Below are 12,850 nucleotides of genomic sequence, written 5' to 3' on the forward strand. Positions count from 1 at the left end.
TTTCTTTTTTTTTTTTTTAAAGATTTTATTTATTTATTTGACAGAGAGAAATCACAAGTAGGCAGAGAGCCAGGCAGAGAGAGAGAGAGAGGAGGAAGCAGGCTCCCTGCCGAGCAGAGAGCCCGATGCGGGACTCGATCCCAGGACCCTGAGATCATGACCTGAGCCGAAGGCAGCGGCTTAACCCACTGAGCCACCCAGGCGCCCCTCATGTTTACTTTTTTTTTTTAATTTCATGTATGAGTGAACTCATATGGTATTTGTCTTTCTCTGACTTATTTCACTTAGCCTAACACCCTCCAATTCCAACCACATTGTTGCAAATAGTAGGATTTCATTCTTTTTGATGTCTGAGTAATATTTCATTGTATATATAATATATAATAAATACATACAATACATATATTTTATATATATAAAATATACTACATATACCACTTCTTCTTTATCCATTCATCTGTTAATGGATGCTTGGGCTCTTCCCATGGTTTGGCTATCATGGACCTTGCTGCTCTAAACATTGGGATGCAGGTGTCCCTTTGAATCACTGTTTGTACCTTTGGATAAATACCTAGTAGTGCAGTTCCTGGGTCATAGGGTAGCTCTATTTTTAACTTTTTGAGGAACCTCCATACTGTTTTCCAGAGTGGCTGCACCAGCTTGCATTCCCACCAAAAGTGTAAGAGGGTTCCCTTTTCTCTGAATCCCCACCAACATCTGTTGTTTTTAGTTGTTAATTTTAGCTCTTCTGACTGGTGTGAGGTAGTATATCATTGTGGTTTTGGTTTCAATTCCCCTGGTGCCAAGTGATATTGAGCATTTTTCAAGTGTCTGTTGGCCATTTGAATGTCTTCTTTGGAGAAATGTCTGTTCATGTCTTCTGCCCATTTCTTTCTTTCTTTTTTTTAAAATTTTATTTATTTATTTAACAGATAGAGATCACAAGTAGGCAGAGAGGCAGGCAGAAAGAGAGGGGGAAGCAGGCTCCCTGCTGAGCAGAGAACCTGACTCGGGGCTCAATCCCAGGATCCTGGGATCATGACCCAAGCCAAAGACAGAGGTTTAACCCACTGAGCCACCCAGGTGGCCCTGCCCATTTCTTGACTGGACTATTTGCTTTTTAGATGTTGAGTTTGAGAACTTCCTTATAGATTTTGGATACTAGCCCTTTATCTGATAAGACATTTGCAAATATCAGGGACATCTGAGCGGCTCAGTCAGTTAAGCCTCTGCCTTCCACTTAGGTCATGATTCCAGGGTCCTGGGATTGAGTCCTGTATCAGGTTCCTTGCTCAGTGGGGAATCTGCTGCTCCCTCTGCCTGCTGTTCCCTCTGCTTGTGCTCTCTCTCTCTCTCTGACAAATAAACAAATAAAACCTTAAAAAAAAAAAAAAGACATTTGCAAATATCTTCTCCCATTCCATATTGCCTTTTACTTTTGTTGACTATTTCCTTTGCTGTGCAAGAGATTTTTATCTTGATGAAATCCCAGTAGTTCATTTTTGCTTTTGTTTCCTTGCCTCCAGAGAAGTGTCTAGTAAAACTAGACACTTGTTTTTGCTACAAAAACAAGTACTACAGCCAAGTAGTTGCTACAGCCAAGATCAAAGAGGTTGCTGCCTGTGTTCACCTCAAGGATTTTGATAAATTTTTGTCTTGCGTTTAGGTTGTTCATCCATTTTGAATTTATACTTGTGTGTGGTGTAAGAAAATGGTCCAGTTTTATTCTTCTGTATGTGGCTGTCCAATTTTCCCAACACCATTTGTTGAAGAGACTATCTTTTTTCCATTGGATATTCTTTCCTGCTTTGTTGAAGATTAGTTGACCACAGAGCTAAGGGTCTGTTTCTGGTTTCTCTATTATGTTCCACTGATCTATGTGTCTGTTTTTGTGCCAGTACCAAACTGTCTTGTTAATTACAGCTTTGAAGTAGAGCTTGAAGTCCGGTGTTGTGATGCTGCCAGCTTTGGTTTTCTTTTTCAACATTCTTTTGGCTATTTGGGGTCTTTTCTGTTACAAATTTTAAGATTATTTGTTCCAGTTCTGTGAAAAAAGTTGATGATATTTTGACAGGGATTGCATTGAATGTGTAGATTGCTCTAGGTAGTATAGACATTTTAACAATATTTGTTCTTCCATTCCATGAGCATGGAATGTTTTTCTATTTTGTGTCTTCCTCAATGCCTTTAATGAGTGATCTGTAGTTTCTTTAGCACAGATCCTTTACCTCTTTGGTTAGGTTTATTTATTTATTTATTTATTTATTTTAGATTTTATTTTCTTCAAATAAACTCTACATCCAGTGTAGGGCTCAAACTCACAATTCCAAGGTCAAGAGTCACACTCTCTATCAACTGAGTCAGCCAGGTATTCCTGCTTACCTACTTTAAAGTAAGATATATTGGGGCACCTGAGTGGCTCAGTGGGCTAAAGACTCTGCCTTTGGCTCAGGTCATGATCCTAGGGTCCTGGGATCAAACCCTGCCTTGGGCTCTCTGCTCAGCGGGGAGTCTGCTTCCCCCTATCTCTCTTTCTCTGCCGCCTCTCTGACTACTTGTGATCTCTGTTTGTGAAATAAATAAATAAAATCTTTTAAAAAACTAAAATAAGATATATTTCTGCAAAATTTGGGGGATGTGAGAGGGAGTGTTAAAAAACAGAACCAGTAGATTCCTTAAGGTAATACATAAAAAGCTATTCTTATTACATGGGTTTAAAATTTCCAAATTACAAAGTTAAGCAATTGTTTTCCTTCCTTTTAATTTGAACTGTCAGGCTTGAAGACCTACCTTCCCCAAATAATTATCTTTGGGGATTATTTCAGATTCAACTGGGAAACTTCCTTGACCCTCAGAGAGAGCTCAATCCCTCCATTCCTGAGATCTATAAAATCCAATGTCTTAATCAGGATTTCTGTTAATTCCCAGTGGGTTATGATTCCATAGTCATCTCTGTCTTTGGCTCATATTTTGGTGCTTGCTGTTTTTGGTTCCTCTTTCTTTATTTTTTTTTTTTAAGATTTTATTTATTTATTTGACAGAGAGAAATCACAAGTAGATGGAGAGGCAGGCAGAGAGAGAGGGAAGCAGGCTCCCGGCTGAGCAGAGAGCCCGATGCGGGACTCGATCCCAGGACCCTGAGATCATGACCTGAGCCGAAGGCAGCGGCTTAACCCACTGAGCCACCCAGGCACCCCGTTCCTCTTTCTTTAATACTTTCCCAGTACTCAGCCCTTCATGAGTTGTCACAAGAAATTCACTTCCAACAACTTCTTGTGAATTTTGGTAGCCTTCACTGAAGATATGTGGAGCCCTGTAGAGGGGTCAACCCATAGAAAGCCAGGGCAATGGCTTCACTTTCCTCTGTCTTCCTCCCCCTCTCTCTTATCCACCCTACTCCTCAAAAACAAAGCAAAACAAAACAAAACAAAACAAAACACCAAATTCTTCACCTGGCTTTCTGCATAGCAATTTAGCAAGCTTGCTGTTTGAACATGTCTTTAGGTCTCACCCTTCACCAGCATCTTTACCAAGTATTTCCTCCAGTAAATACTGAGCTCTACCTGAGAGGAACTCCAGTAGAGTGAGAGAGAAAAGAAAAAGTATATAGTCTCTCATAGAAAAAGAAAACAAAAAACAAAACTGAGTTTGTTTTGAGCAAAATAGTTTATTTTCTGATTCTCTAACAAATATGCCATGTAGGGGCGCCTGGGTGGCTCAGTGGGTTAAGCCGCTGCCTTCGGCTCAGGTCATGATCTCAGGGTCCTGGGATCGAGTCCCACATCGGGCTCTTTGCTCAGCAGGAAGCCTGCTTCCTCCTCTCTCTCTCTCTCTCTGCCTGCCTTTCTGCCTACTTGTGACCTCTCTCTGTCAAATAAATAAATAAAATCTTTAAAAAAAAAAAAAAACAAATATGCCATGTAATGGTAACAACAAAATGTAAAAAGTCTGTCATCTAGAAAGTCATATTAATTTTACACTCTTGGTTGTCAGAAAGTTATTCTAAATTGATTGGTTTTAAAGTAAAGAACCATTTTAGAAATTTTTTTTACCTGGGCCTTTACTTTATCTAGGATTTAATGTTTTAATGATCACTGCCATAATTAAACAACCAAAAAAAGTACATACAGTAAAATAAAGACAAACATTCCAGTTTAGTAGAGAAGTTAACACTATACCTATTTGTGCTCATACTAATGCTGATCAGAACCTGTTATTCCAATGTAAACATTGAGACTTAAAGTTGGGCAAAGTTCAAAAGGCTCTCAGTTGTGTTACTCAAAAACTAAAGATAAGACTGTAACCATCAAGCCAAGACAGGAAGCCAAATGTTGTGGGTCACTGCAGATAATGAACTAGCAATGGCTTTAGGATTTCTACATAGCAGGGGCATGGGACAGAAAGCTTTCTGGGTGGGGAAGGTAGGGTGGGGGAAAAGATCTTGAAGCTGCGTTTACATGGTACTAGAAAAACTGAGAAAATACTAAATGTCTATATGAATTACTGTGGTGCTAATGAAGATTTTGTGCATGCTAAACCTCATTCTCCCTCTTTGATCTTCCCTGAGTCTGGGGCCCAAAAGGGTGTTTCTGGTTTGTTGGTTTCAAACTTGAAGCCATCTCAAAATTGATTCAGTCCCTTAAGGTCCTCAAAATATACAATCCACAGCTACTGAGCCTCAGAAAGTCTTAAAAGGGCATCCCACCCTGAGTTGGTCTTTGCCTTAACCAAAGACTGGTAGCAGGTGTTAATGCCTTAAAGAGAGGGGCAAAAATAAGGAGACAGTGGGGCCAGGAAATATCAATTCCATGCTTAAGAAAGAATGTCCATCCTTGTGTTATAGAAGATTGAAATACATGGGGCACCTGGGTGGCTCAGTCGGTTAAAGTCTCTGCTTTTGGCTCAGGTCATGATCTCAGGGTTCTGGGATAGAGCCCCACATCCGGCTCTCTGCTCAGTGGGGAGCCTGCTTCCTCCTCTCTCTCTCTCTGCCTGCCTCTCTGCCTACTTCTGATCTGTCAAATAAATAAATAAAATCTTTAAAAAAAAAAAAAGAAGATTGAAATACAAATGACAGTTGTGGCACACGTAGAGATTGTTTCATATTTTAGGACCAAACTCACAGATGTATGTGAGTATGACCTGTATAATGTCCATAAAGTCTTGTTCTAATTCCTGATTTTAAGAGAATAGCACTTTGAATTGTAAAGTCATTTACTGACACCTACTGAGTCTATCATTAACCACCTTCTCTTCCTGAGGCATTCACCCCATCCCCTGAAACAAACACACACACACACACACACACACACACACACACACACACACTAACTTGCTCCTGCCCTTCTGTAACAGAAGGAATCTTGACTAGCTTCTCCCAGCCTTTCATCTATATTCTCCTCATATATCTCACAATTTGGGGGCCAGTAGCCAGTAGCTGCCCTCTTCTTCAGGTACAGTTGAACGTAGAAGAGTTGGTAATTTGTTCATTTTCCTATTTGCCTATTGTTTCTTGAAATACAGTTTTATGGTCTGACAGCTTTCTGATTGCACTCCCCCTTCTGGTTCATAGAGGCACTGCAAGCAATGCCAAACTAACCATAATCAGCTGTAAACTTACACACGTCAACAAATAATTCACATAAAATTGAAAAGTGAACAACAACCCAGGAGGGAAAGAAATAATGTCCTTATTACATAAAGAACACTTACAGATCAACAGGGGAAGACACTAACAAGCCAATAGAAAAATTGGCAAAGACTGCAAACAAGTAGTTCAGAAAGGTTGTTCAGGCAGTATTTTCAGAAGCCATGATTTTAACCCAAGTCTGTTCAGCTGCACAGAAGGAGGAATATTTGAAAGACAAGTCAGTTAAGAATTAGAACACTTTAGGGGCACCTGGGTGGCTCCGTTGTTAAGCGTCTGCCTTCATCTCGGGTCATAATCCCAAAATCCTGGGATTGAGCCCCGCCCACATCAAGCTCCCTGTTGGGTGGGAAGCCTGCTTCTCTTTCCCACTCCCCCTGCTTGTGTTCCCTCTCTTGCTGTGTCTCTGTCAAATAAATAAATAAAATCTTAAAAAAAAAAAAGAATTAGAACACTTTTGATGTGTGGTCAAAATACACTTACTGGCCTTTTTATTGATATTTTAATTTTTATTTAATATAACTAATAACGGAGGAGAAAAGAGCAAGAATTCAGACCTAGTGGAAGTCCATTTGAAAGGGTTTTTATCAAAGCTGGAGAAGAGCCACAGGAGGCAGCACCAGAAATAACGTCCAGAGAGAAATGGATTTTTTTTTTAAGCATAACTTTTTAACATGAGCCCAAGAAAAGTGCAGCTATTATATAGGACCGTTCCGTACATACCAATGTTTTTGTTGTTATAATTATTTTACAATTTCTCAAAGACTGGCTTTAATTAGCACAGCAGATTATATTTTATTTATTTATTTATTTTTAATATTTTATTTATTTATTTGACAGAGAGAGAGATCACAAGTAGGCAGAGAGGCAGGCAGAGAGAGAGAAAGCAGACTCCCCGCTGAGCAGGGAACCCGATGTGGGGCTCCATCCCAGGACCCTGAGATCATGACCTGAGCTGAAGGCAGAGGCTTAACCCACTGAGCCACCCAGAAGTCCCCAGATTATATTTTTAAAAGATAGCTACAATAACATCACCCATTCTGCCTGTTCTTGTAGAGCCATGCTACTTCCCCATTAAGAGGCAAAATCCATGTCTCTTTTCCTCTTGGATAGGCCTTTGTGACTGCCTTGACTAGTAGGGTACTAGAGAAATCAAACTATGCCATGTACTTCTACTTTGTTCTCTTAGAACACTCAGTCTTAGAACTTGGCCATCATTCTGCGAAGTAGCCCAAGAAGTCACAGAGAGCCCACATGGAGAGGAACCAAGCTGCTAGCTAATACTGAGCTCCAACTTACCAGCCGTGTGAATGAGCCATTTTGAATATGGATCCTTCCAATTCCAGCTAAGCTGCTTTAGCGGTTGCCAAAGGGAGCCAAAATAAGACTTCCAAACTGAATTCTGCCCAAATTATAGATTCACAAGCAAAACATAGACCTCTATGTTTTGAGGTAGATTATTACATACCAATTGGTATATATGTATGGAATAATTAGAATAAATGATCAGAGGTTATAGTGAGCCTAACATAATATCATACCATTTCATTTACTCGGTGTTATTTCATGACAAGCTCTGTTCTTCATGCTGAGAATACAGCAGTGATCGCAACAAATAATGTCTCTTTTCTCCCTTCATGTAGTAGGAAGGACAGATTATAAACAAATAAACAGATTTATAATTGGTAGGTGGTAATAAATGCTATGGAGAAAAAAATAGGAAATGGGAAATAGAGAGTAATGGAGAGTTCTAATTTAGATAGACCTTTATAAAAAAATAATAAGTCAATTGAATAGAGAAAGAAGTAAATGGAAGAAGGAAGGCAGCACACCAAATGAATATCTGGGGGATATAGAGTCAAGGCAGAGGGAATTGTTAGTGCAAAGGCTCTGAGAAAGGAGCGGCTTAGAGGCCAGTATGTTGGAGTCAAATAAGAAAGGGGTGGAAAGAGTAGAGATGAAGTCAGAGAAACATGAGGGAAAGGCGGAGCATATAGGGCTTCATCGGCTGTGGTGAGGACTTTGGTCATTGGAAGGGTTTGAGGACAAAGGTGACATATTCCTTTTTCTTTTCTTTTCTTTTTTTCATTATGAGAAATGTACCCTTTTATCCCCATCTCCTCTTTCTCCCATCCTCCTATCCACCTCCTTGCTGGTAACCATTGGTTTGTTTTCTATAGATAAGAATCTGCTTCTTGGTTTGTCTCTCTCTCTTTTTACCTGTGTTCGTTTGTTTTGTTTTTTAAGTTCCAAACGAGTGAGATCATATGGTATTTGTCTTTTTCTAATGGATTTATTTCACTTAGCATGATCCTCTCTAGATCCATCCATGTCACTGCAAATGGCAAGATCTCATTCTTCTATATGGCTAAATGATATTCTATCACATCTTCTTTATTAAGTCATCTTCTTTATTAAGTCATCTACCAATGGACATTTGGGCTGGTCCCATAACTTAGCTATTGTAACAATGCTGCAATAAACAGAGGAGTGCACGTATCCCTTTGAATCAGGGTTTTTGCATTTTGGGGGTGAATACCCAATACTGTGATTCCTAGATCATAGAGTAGTTCTATTTTATGAGGAACCTCCATACTGTTTTCCACAGTGGCTACCCCAATTTGCATTCCCACAAACAGTGCATGGGTTCCTTTTTCTCCACATACTTGCCAACACTTGTTTCTTAAGTTTTTGATGTTAGCTATTCTGTCAGGTGTGAAGTGATAGCTCGTTGTAGTTTCTATTTGCATTTCCCTGAAAATGGGAAATGTTGTGAGTCTGTTGTGACATATTCTGACTTTTATTTTTAAAAAGTCAGTGTGGAGAATAGATTATAGGAGTACAAAATTTGAAGCAGAGAGACCTATTAAGAGGTTAATCCAATTATCCAGGTAATAGATAATGGTAGCTTGGACTAGGACACAAGTAGTTGTATTATTCTGTGTGTATATCTAAAGTGCAGCCATGTACTTGGAACTTGAATAAAAGAGTGGCATCAACTATGATTCTAAAATGGGATGCCTGGAGGGCTCAGCTGATTAAATGGCTACCTTTGGCTCGGGTCATCATCCTAAGGTCCTGGGATCCAGTCCCGCATTGGGCTCCTTGCTCAGCAGGGAGTCTGCTTCTCCCTCTGCCTGCCACTTCCCCTGCTTGTGTGTGCTCTCTTTCTCTCTGATTTTTTTTTTTTTTAAGTATGACTCTAAGGTTTGTGGTATTCTCTGCTCTATAGCAAATGCATCTTGGGTGCTTGTTTTGTTTCCTCCATTAGAGGAGGAAAGAGAGAGTAGTTCTTTGTATTCAAACACTCATTTAATGACTATGATGTCAGTACCAAGTGCCTTTCAAGACACTGTTCCTTTAAGCACAGACTCTCCGAGATGCTGACCATATACAGAAATGCAGGAATGACTCAGAGCATTATGACCATCACTTTGAAGTTGTCTGTAACAGATATAATTACACCTTTTTTGTTTGCAATCTTTTCTTAAAGAAGTTGACCTGGGAGACAGGAAGAATCCAGAAATTGGCTTTACTGTCATGTGCTATGGGGAGAATCAGCCACAATAATTTGTTTCTCCCAAAGTACTTGGTGGGCTCTCATTGGGCCCAAAGTAACTGAAAAGGGGCACATATTACTAGCATCATTTAACAAGTGGAATCTTAAAAGGATTTATGAAGTTAGTCATTAGTTATATATTGTTAGCTTTGAAGAACAGGCAAAATAAGACTATTATTTATGATGATTCCAGGAATCATGTAGACAAATACTTTTAATTCCCAGGTAAGTTTCTTACCACCTAAAACACTCCTAGCCAGCTGCTTCTTCCCCTTTATTTCATACCTCACTTCAATCCTGTGGCAAGAAGATATTTTTTTTAGGCAAATAGGATATAGGATAACTGCCCTTCAACCAGCATTTCTAAAGTTAAGCAATCCCTAGACATTTCTAAATTTTTCTTAATGACTTATAATAACCTAGTCTACAGGAAACCATCTAAATATTACTGAATCATTCCAAAAAATAAAAATATAATTATTATTGAATCATTATATACTCTGACTTTCATATATCAGCTAACCAGTCCAGTGGTACTGGACTTCCCAGATTTCTCCTGAGACTTCCTTCTTTAGGCTTCAAGGGTTTCCCTCTTAATTCTAATACAATGAGCTTTGTCTGGTGAACAAGACTAATGTCTCTAGTTCACACTCATCAGAGCTTTAAAAGACTTCATTTTCTGGAATTTAATAATCTTCCAGGTTCAGAAGATAAGCAGTTTACAAGCTGCAGTTTCACCTTTATTCTAAACAAAATTCATTGTTGTTAGTCTAAGCCAAAGAATGTTTATATCTTTGTCAAACAAACAGACTTTGGAATATGTTCTAAAGTCAAATACACAGTCTTGTGAATATTGAGAGCCCTTCTTTTAGCACAGTTTAAAGGCAGGCTCAGATCCGAAAATTACACTGATGATAGCCACCTGTGTTCCACTCTGGTTGGCTGTGGCAGCCACTGCTTCATTTATAAAATGTGGGTAATGATACTATCTACTGGAGTAGTTTTGAGATTACATGAGATATGTAATCAGCATAGGCTCTGGCACACAGTAAGTTCTCAATAGATGTTTGTTATTTGTATTATATACAAACCCTATTGCCCCCTCCCTTATCCCTGTAAGGGCCTACTTAGGCAGAGCAACCCCATCTCGGTAGAACAGCCATTTTGTTGTTTATGCAGTGAACTTAGATTGACCCTGCCCACACCCCCAGAGGAACTTACTTAGAAACAAGTCTGGGAAACCAGGGAGCCCAATTCAGGGCTCCATCCCAGTCCCTGATAAAAGAGCCCAGATCCCAGGACATGTCAGCCCAGGCAGAGATAACAGAGCCCAGATGCAAGGATGAGTCAGGCCACGTGGAGGAATCCAATCAGTAAAGCGCACCTACTATCTCCCGAACCACCAAAGAATGTAAACCCCGCCTTTTGGGTGCCAATTCTGACCAGAGTGATAGGCTAGTTCAAACAGCTACTATAGGGTAAATTGTAATTCAACTGGACACCTGCGTGTGACCTAACATGACTATGCAACTTTCTCTGTGTGTTGCAATCTCATTGGCCAGCTGTGTGTGGCCAGGCTCAACCACATGGCCTTTGCTCTATAAAAGTTAGTCTGTGAGGCTGGGAGGGGCCCTCTCTCCATTAGGGACAGCCCTGGCTGGTCGGTTTGATTCTTGGTGCTGGCGTGAAATAAAGCTTTGCTTGACCTTTACTTTCTATCAGTCTCGCTCCTTTGATCACAGACCCCATCAATCCCCACTCACTAATCCCCCAGTCAAGTCTGAATCATTGAGATGATTCCAGTAGAAAAATACAACAGGAGGGGCTCAGACATTTCAGATCCTAATGATCTTTGGTGGGCATGAAGCTTTCTAAAGTTCTTGCCTTTGACCCAGCAAGAGGGGCCCTGACCCAAGCCCTTGCCCAGGCCCTGCACTTTATAATATCCTGAACATCACAAAACACAAAGAGAAGTAAATTTATTTTATGAAAAAGAAAATTTATGAAAGAATGCCAGGCTATGTCTGTCTCTGTCACGTAGGACTTGACATTCACCTCTGACCAGAAACCCTAAGCATCTGCCTTGGTAATCAACACCTTCCAGGCCACAGGGAAATATTATTCCACTTTTCTTGTGCTGTGTCCTTGGAACAAAAGGCAGTTATATCTGAATGTCATGAAGGTTCTGGGTTTGTGCTGCTGTTGACAGTTGAAATAGACACTGCTTTGCAGTGCAGGAGGATTTGAGTAATAGAAAACATTTTAGGAAAGAGGAAGAAAACAAATTAACTTTTCAAATCCTTTCTTTGTGATAACAGGAACCCCTCGAATTCTACTCTAACAAAGTTTCAGGTCTGAATAGAGCCCAAACGCCATTTGCTTGTTTACCTTTATGTTCCATTTCCTGGTTCCAGAGGTATTCGTCATGTTAAAAAGATTTGATTTAGATAAGACATGAGATGCTGTAGAAGAGTTAAGTGAAAGAAAAGAAGATACTCGAATAAAGAGCAAATCAGAGTGTGGAAGAAAAATGAATTTTGAATTTGTGCTATCTAGTTATACACATAGTATTGCTTGCTTTTAATAATAATATAGATGTTCAAAAATACATCTGATTATTATTATTTTTTTAATTTATTATTTGACAGAGAGAGACACAGTGAGAGAGGGAACACAAGCAGGGGGAGTGGGAGAGGGAGAAGCACGTTTCCCGCTAAGCAGGGAGCCCAATGCGGGGCTCCATCCCAGACCCTAGGATCATGACCTAAGTGGAAAGCAGATGCTTAACCAACTGAGCCACCAAGGAAAGATCTAATTCTTAAGAGGATTAAACTTTTAGACAACTTTTTTATAAATTGAATATAACTGCTTGAGAAATATTCAACAAATGTGACATTCCAATTAAATATAAAGAAATTAGAAGAAAACAAAAAAATTTGCATGATTGTGAAGAAGAAAATTCATGTATAAATAAACCTGAAACCAATTTCTATAGAGATTATTTTCTGACCTTGATAGATCAGTGTATATTCTGGTTGAAAAGACATTTGAACAAACTGAACAATATAATATTTTTATTGTTCTTTATCACACCACAACACTGAAATATTGGAAGAAGAATAACAAAACCTGTGTGGATGTGAATTCTCCCTAAGAAAGTAAAAATCACAATAAAAGTGAGTTATAGGGGCACCTGGGTGGCTCAATGGGTTGAAATCTTTGCCTTTGGCTCAGGTCATGATCCTGGAGTCCTGGGATCCAGCCCTGCATTGGGCTCCCTGCTCAGCGGGAATCCTGCTTCTCCCCTCTCTCTGCCTGCCTCTCTGCCTACTTGTGATCTCTGTCTGTCAAATAAATAAATAAAATCTTTAAGAAAATTAAATAAATAAAAGTGAGCTATATGACATGGCAAAATATCTAGTGTCTATTATATTCTATTAAAACAATAATTTATCATATATGACACCATTACATTATTGGAATGTGATATGTAAAAATCATGATCATTTCCAAATCTAAATAGTATATTGCTTCAGCATAACAAAATTTCTCCTAATTGAAATTAATAAAAATTAAGTAAGAACTTCAATGACCCAAGAAAGACTGTCCAATTTGGCTTTATTGTCTGTAGAACACAAATGATG

The sequence above is a fragment of the Mustela nigripes genome, chromosome 14 (assembly GCF_022355385.1).
Source record: "Mustela nigripes isolate SB6536 chromosome 14, MUSNIG.SB6536, whole genome shotgun sequence".
In the NCBI taxonomy this organism is placed as follows: Eukaryota; Metazoa; Chordata; class Mammalia; order Carnivora; family Mustelidae; genus Mustela; species Mustela nigripes.